Genomic DNA, 7,579 nt, shown 5'->3' with positions numbered 1-7,579 from the left:
GAAGAACCCTATCCCTTCAGTTTACCAAATGAGGTAAGAGTCATGACTGGATTCACTATTGCTATTTCTGCCCCATGGAAGGTATTAAAAGGAGTCAAACACCTCTCCCACCTCCTCCCCCCAACTCACACTGGCTAGAATCATCCACTTGTCCCTAGAGAGGATGAATGTGGACTGTGTGCTGCGGGCTTTTTGGGTCCAGCGTCTTCTCCAGATCTTTGGAGCTGAGGACTGAAAGAACAATGAAAGAATCCCACCTTCAGCAGAGAGCGGAAGCAGCCTGGGGAGAACTACACGTGGTGGTCTTAGGATACGTCCCCAAACTCTTTGATGCTCCTCCATTCAAAAGAGGCCTCATTTCCCTCCCCTTGAATGTGGGTGGCCTTAGTGATATGCTTCTAAGGAAAAGAATGTGGCAAAAGCAATGCTACATGACACCTGAATCAAAGTCATAAGAAGGATAGCTTCTGCCTGCTGCTCTCTCTCAGCTCGATCACTGGGGAGGCCAGCCGCCATGTTGTGAGGATGCTCAAGCAGCTCGAGGAGAAGCTCTCGTGAGGAGCAACTGCGGCCTCTCACCCACAGACAGGACCAAGACGACAGCGAGGTGAGTGTGCCCTGGAAGTGGATCCTCCAGCCTGGGGCAGGCCTTCGGACAACTGCACACCTGGCCCATATCTTGACTGAAACCTCATGAGTGTCCCTGAGCCAGAACCACCCAGGCGAGCAGCTCCTGAACTCGTTACTTATTGTTGTTGTAGACTGGTAAATTTTGGGTCATTTGTTATACAGCAACAGATGACTAATACACTGGATATTGCTAAGTATTATCTGAAAGGAGATAAATTATGAGGGATATTCCTTGTCCGGTTACTGTCTCTAGGTTTCCCAAAGCATCTCATTGTGATTAAAATAATCAAGGGGATATTCCAGGCTAGAGAGAAAATTCACGCTTGATTCCAGCAGATCTCAAAACAGGCTTAGTAATCCCATAACTAGATTAGTAAGTATTGTACTTAACACACCTGAGACTTTAAAAACACAGATTCCAGGTCCCCACTCCTGAAGATTATATTCCACAGTTTGGATAGGGGCCCAGGCATCTGTATTTCTAAAAAAACCCCATGTAATCCTGAGGAGCTGCAATTCTCATATTTGGGAACAATTTCTAGGTCATCATGGAGCCCATGCTTTGTCTTTGGGAGCGTTTCCTAGAGGAAAGCATTGCTCAGCTTCAGACTTCTTTGGGCTCACTGAAAAATCACTGTTGACTTCTCAGTGATGATGCTTGGATTTGCTCCTAAGAGACCCTTTCACAAAGTCATCTTTTCCCTGCCATCCTGACTCAGCAAGGGGTGGGATTCTGGAGACAGGCTGCCCGAATTTCAATCCTTTTTCTTCTGCCTAGCCATGGTGGATTTACTTGGATGATTTACCTTCTCTTGAGCTATGGTAGCTCCCCTCTAAGAGGACAGCTGAGGGGTACATGCTGGGCATCGTATAAGACTTGGCAGCATGCCAGGATTCTATCTAGGAGGTGCCAGTAGCACCCCCTGCCCAGTTGTAACAACCAAAAATGTCTTCAGACATTCCCAAATGTCCCCTGCTGGGCAAATCTCCCTATTACTGGTGTAGAGCACTAAGCACTTAGCACAGCGCTTAGGTAGTATTAATCAAGTATAATCATGACCATTTTTCTCTCCAGATTGTAACGGTGTTAGATTGCAGTAATGTCTTCCTAGGTGTTGTTTTTATTTTTATTTTTTAAATCAGTGCTAGGGAGCCAGTCTAGCTCAGTGGTTGAGTGCTGGCTTCCCATATACAAAGTCCTGGGTTCAATCCCCAGCCCCTGTACCTAAAAGACAAAAACAAAAACAAAAAACAATGCTATTTTCATTTTTTGTAACAAAATTATTTTTAAAAACGCAAAATTTATTACTAAAAAATAAGCACCTGAAAAGATGCTCAACAATATTGATATCAGGGACATGCAATAAAAACCACAATGGGGTATAGCAACACTTCCACTAGGGTAGCTATTGTTAAAAAAGCAGAAAACAAAAAGTGTTAGCGAACATGCAGAGAAATTGGAACACTTGTACGTAGTTGGTGGAATGTGAAATGGTGCAGTCACTGTGAAAATCAGTTTGGAAGTTCCTCAGAAAGTTGAATGCAGAATTACCATACGACCTGGTAACCCCACTACTCGGTATGTATCCAAAAGAATTCAAAGTAGAGACTTGAGCAAATATTTGTACAGCATTGTTCAGGACAGCCAAATGGTGGAAGCAACCCAAGTGTCCACGGTTCAAACCCAGGGCCTCCTTGACCCGTGGTGAGCTGGCCCATGCGCAGTGCTGACGCGCACAAGGAGAGCCCTGCCACGCAGGGGTGTCCCCCGTGTAGGGGAGCCCCATGGGCAAGGAGCGTGCTCCGCAAGGAGAGCTGCCCCCGTGCATAAAAAGCACAGCCTGCCCAGGAGTGGCACAGCATATGCACAGAGCTGACACAGCAAGATGATGCAACAGAAAGAGACAGATTCCAGGTGCTGCTGACAAGAATCCAAGCGGACACAGAAGAACACACATAGTGAATGGACACAGAGCAGACAACGAGGGTGGGGGAAAGGGAGAGAAATAAATAAAAAGTGAATCTTAAAAAAAAAAGTACATTGGTGGCTTCCGGGGCCGGGGAAGTGCTGGAAGAATGGGGAGCATCTGTAATGGGCACAACAGTTGCTGGTGAAAAATGTTCTAAAATTGTGGTGATGGTTGCACAGCTGCGAATAGACTAAAAACCATTGAATTGTACACTGTAAATCGGTGTGGTAGAGCATGTGAATTTTTATTTCAAAGGTATGAAAAGATACCTGTAGGGAGAATCTGCTTTGAAGTAGGGGGGTGAGAATTCCCAGGGTTATTTTATTATAATATTCTTCATAATTCTTTATTACATTTTTACATAAGTCTATATTACCTTCATAATTTGATGAGTAATAAAAATGGTTACATATAAAAAAAACGCAAGAGGCACCTATGGTTTTTCTTACGATGCTATAATAACCCACCCTCGTTCCTGAGAACATTGCTCAGTGCAGGAGAGCTCTCCTGATTCAGAACCTCAGGAGGCTTCTTTAAGCTGAGGAGTAGGCAGCCTTGGAGGCGAGTCGCTCTGGTGATGAGGGCTTTGACTTGGTGACTGCGAGTCACAACTCGACTCTTGCATTGCCATTTTAACATTCCCCTATTCCAAGATGCTGCTGATATTAAGATGCACATTGATAATAAGATCCTAAGAGCGTCAGGACCACGAGTGGATGAGGCGCAAGCAGCTGGGTGCCCGCCTACCACATGTGAAGTCCTGGGTTTGGTTCCCGGTGCCTCCTAAAGAAGAAGAGCAAGACAGCGAGCTGACACAAAGGGCTGGCACAGCAAGATGATGCAATGAGGAGACACAATGAGGAAACCCAATAACAGACTCAATAAGCAGAAAGAAGAGGTGGATCAAGTGACTGAGCACCTCCCTCCCAAAGGGAGGTCCTGGGTTTGGTTCCTGGTGCCTCCTAAAGAGAAGATAAGCAGACACAGCAGACAGTGAGTGCAAACAAGGAGGTAGGGGGAAATAAATAAAATAAAATAAATCTTAAAAAAAAATCTTGAAGTCTGGAAACCCTTTCTAAGTCTGACACAAAACTCCAAAGATGTAAAGTATTTGCCTAGTTCAAAAAATTTTGTATGTCAACAAAAATAGAAAAGCATAAACAAAATAAAAAAAACTAATGACAAGCTGGGATATTGATCTAATCAAAATGCAAACAAAAGGAAATACCATTTTTTTTTCACTTATTTGATCAGCAAAGTTCAAATATTTTTTATAACACCCAGTGTGGACAAGGTTGGGGAAAAATAGCATGCCCACGTACTAAGGGGCAGTGTCGGTTGTTCAACCTTTCTGACGGCTATTTTGTGAGTATCTTACAAAGCTTTTAATTCATATACCTTTTGACCTCAAAATACTGCTTCTGAGAATATAGATTTATATACACACACACACAGGTACATGAAAAAATTTTCATTGCAGTATTGTTTACAATAGCCAGAAACTGGAAACATCCTAAATATCCATCAAAAGAACATGTGCAATATTTTATAATCAAGCCATACAATAAAGTACTTTGCTACATTTTCAGAGAAGTAAGTCTCGATGCCTTGAAATGGAAAGATGTCCAAATTTTGTTAAGGGAAAAATTTGTAGAATATATAAAACAAATAAAAATTTGTTAAGGGAAAGGTGTGTAGAATAGCATCCATAAAATGATTACCTTTTTTTTCAGTAAGAGGCATGTACACACATATAGACACATACATATACAGTTGCACACACAACATACACATGAGGCAGTTTTCAAAGGTTACAAATTATCCTTTGGGAATGGGACGGGGAGAATCTGGAATGAGGTAGAATGCTTTACTTTTCTCTTCATATGCTTCTCTACAATTGGAATTCTTAAAATTGAAATATGCAGTATTTTCACAGTAATGTTAATAATGAAACCAGTGAATATAGAAAAATATACATGCTTTCACCAAGTGATTCCACTTTATGGAACTTTCCCAAAGGAAACAATTGTGCAAGTGTGCAAAGATGAAAGTACACATTGTCTGCACTGTTAAAAAAAAAACCCACCCAAATGTCCATTGGCAGGAAATTGTTATATTCATTATACCATTTGTCCACCCAATAGGCTGCTGTATGGCTCTTTATAAGGAGGAATGAGGCATTATAAAGTTGACATGGAAAGATGCCCAAGATAGAAAATGGAAAATAAAAGGTCTCACAACAAGCTGCAAAATGTATCTTTTATGTTTAAACAGTGTTTATAGACACATTTAAAAGCCTGGAAGGATATAAAATCTAAAATACTCATCCACATTTTGAGCCATTGGGTTCTAGGTTACTTTGAGTGGATGTGAAGCACACAGATGTTAGCAAGAGATGCCCTATTCATTGTGGCTTGTGCAGGCCTCCCAATTCCACGGTTCGAGGCTAATCTGAGGAGCACTTTCCCAGAGTTCTTGAGTGTTAATCTTTACTGAGTTAGTGTACTAGGTACGGTACACAGACTTTTTGTATGTATTCTCACTTAATCCCAACAGCTAACCCTATGAGTTTTTGTCATCTACATTTATGAGGCGCGGAGAGGCTTAGTAAATTGCCCAAGGTCAGGGCCTTTACAGTTATTTAACCCCAAACTGGCGTTTCATCACTTAGAAAGACAGAAAATGTGCTTCAAGGCAAACCGGTTGTTCCCGGTTCTTCAAACCTTTCCCCCTTCTCTGCCTTTGAATCTGTGTCCCTCGCCACTTCCAGGGATCTCTCCTCTTCTCGAAGCCTTGTCCATGTTTTCACAGCATAGCTAAAATGCTTCCTCCTTCAGGAAGCCTTCCTGGATTCTCGCAGCTGGGAATTACCTTTTATTACCCTCACAAATCTGACTTATTTATGCCCTTATGGCCTTTGACACATGCAGCTTTCCAGAGGCAGCTTGTGAGCCTCCCCCACAGCTCTTGCAGGCTAAGTGTTGAGGAGTGATGATGACATCGCTTAGGGTTTATTAAGGGCAATTTAGAATTTCAAAAAATTCATCTGCCACTTACCTGGTCTCCAGAGTCATCTCCTGGTTTTGGGTCAGCTATTTATTTAAGATCTTGGTTGGCCGCAGAAAAATATCCCGTGTTGCAGAAAACATTAAAGTGCCCTTAAACATTATTTCTTTTGCTTTAAAAATAATGGAAGATTTTCATATTTTTTCCATTGTATTCATTACAATTTTTTTTTTCATATTACAGGATCAATAAATTGTTTTTGCAGGACCTGTACCAAAATCCATTGGTATGTCTTGGCTCTCCTCAGAAAGAAGCTGGGGTTTCCCGAGTAACCTCTATCCCTTCCTCGCGTTTGCATCCCTTTTCCTTTTGCCTCCCGGGTCCTCCTCGGCATGGCTTCCATTCCCCTCCTTTCTAAATTCTACTTATCTTTTAGGATTCAACCAGGCAAACAGTGGCAAAACCCCTGCCCCTCTTGGAACTTAGTTTTGGTGGGAGAAGAATCAGGACAAAAAGTGAACACTCAATCCGCATCATTTCAGATAGCGATACGTGCTATGGAGAAAAGGGCCATAGAGAAGTGTGGAGGACGCTGCTGACGCGAGACTGGCCCGACGAGAGCTCTGCATAGCGGACCTGGGGCCCAGCTCTAGAGGAACGAAAAGGAGGAGCTACCAGAGAAAGGGACCGGCCAGGGCAAAGGCCCTGAGGCTGACCACAGCTTGGTGCTCTGAAAGGCCGGCGTGGCTGAGCAGCGCGCCAGGTGAGCAGGGGCCGGCGGCAGGGCCAGGTGCTGCTGGGACCTGGAGGCCACGTGGAGGAGTGGATTTCATTCCGAAGGCGATGGGAAGCTTTTGGGTTTTAACGCCGCAGTGCTCTGTGCAAGTGCACTCTGGCAGCCCGGCGGAGCCGGTGCAAGTCTCCGGCCTGGCCCCAGCCGGTTCACGGCCCGCCCTCCGCGCCTAAGCCGCCCGGCCTGGTGCGGTCTCTGTGCGGTCATCGCCCGTCGACGTGGCTGCTTCCTCCGCAGGGCCCGAGGCCGGGAGGGAAGCGGGGGCCGGGGAGCTGGGGCGTGCAGCCCCGCGCCTGGCACCCAGAGGGCGCAGCGCCCGCGCCAGGGCGGCCGCTGCGCGGAGCGGGCTGACCCGAGGCCAGCGCGGGACGTGTCCCCTGGAGGTCGGGCCCCCAGCTCTGGCGGCCCGAGGAGGCCGAGGCCGGCGCGTGGCGCGGGCGGGGCACGTGGCCCCGGAGCGAGCCTCTGGCACAGGCCCGGGGACCGCCGCACTCGCCGGGGCGCAGACGCGGCCTGGGCCTCCGGCGCCCGCTCCTCCGCCCGGGCGGCTGCTCGGCGTCCCCGCACTGGCCGGGGGGTAGCTGGAGGGTCGCTCCGCGAAGAAGCGCGTGCGGGCCGGCAGCGGGAGCGCCGCGCCCCCTGCAGCGCCTCCCCGGGCTCCAGCCTCCACTCGCGCCTCCCAGACCTGGGACTGAATAAACTGATGGGGACGCGCTTGGCAAACTCGGACCCTAGGCAGGCCTTTTGGCCACTTTTTGCTTTTCCCTCCTCCCTCTGGAAGCCCGAGGGGCCGGAGCGAGGAGGAGACTGCCACCACGTCCCTGTGTCTCTGCAGTGCAGTCGTCAGACTCGGTTTTGCGTTCCCCGGGGCCCAAAAAGCCCCCGCCGGGTGCGGTCGCCGGGCCGGGTCACGTGATCCCCGCCCGGCGCCTCGCGGCTCGGGGCCGAACGCCAGCGCGCACGCGCACTGCCCTTCTCCCGTTTCCTTGGTTGGCTCGGACGCAACCACTGTTGGCTCCTCCCCCTCTTCTTCCTTCCTGACAGTCTCCGCCTTTCCCCCCGCCCACTGGTTACGTCAGGCAGACGGGCCGTTGAGCCAATCGCAACGCTGTGTCCAGAGTCCGGCACGCAGAACCCGTCGGATCGGGCCAATGGGGGCCTGTGGGGCTGGCGTGCCCCA

The sequence above is a fragment of the Dasypus novemcinctus genome, chromosome 23 (assembly GCF_030445035.2).
Source record: "Dasypus novemcinctus isolate mDasNov1 chromosome 23, mDasNov1.1.hap2, whole genome shotgun sequence".
In the NCBI taxonomy this organism is placed as follows: Eukaryota; Metazoa; Chordata; class Mammalia; order Cingulata; family Dasypodidae; genus Dasypus; species Dasypus novemcinctus.
This window is presented reverse-complemented; position numbering follows the sequence as displayed.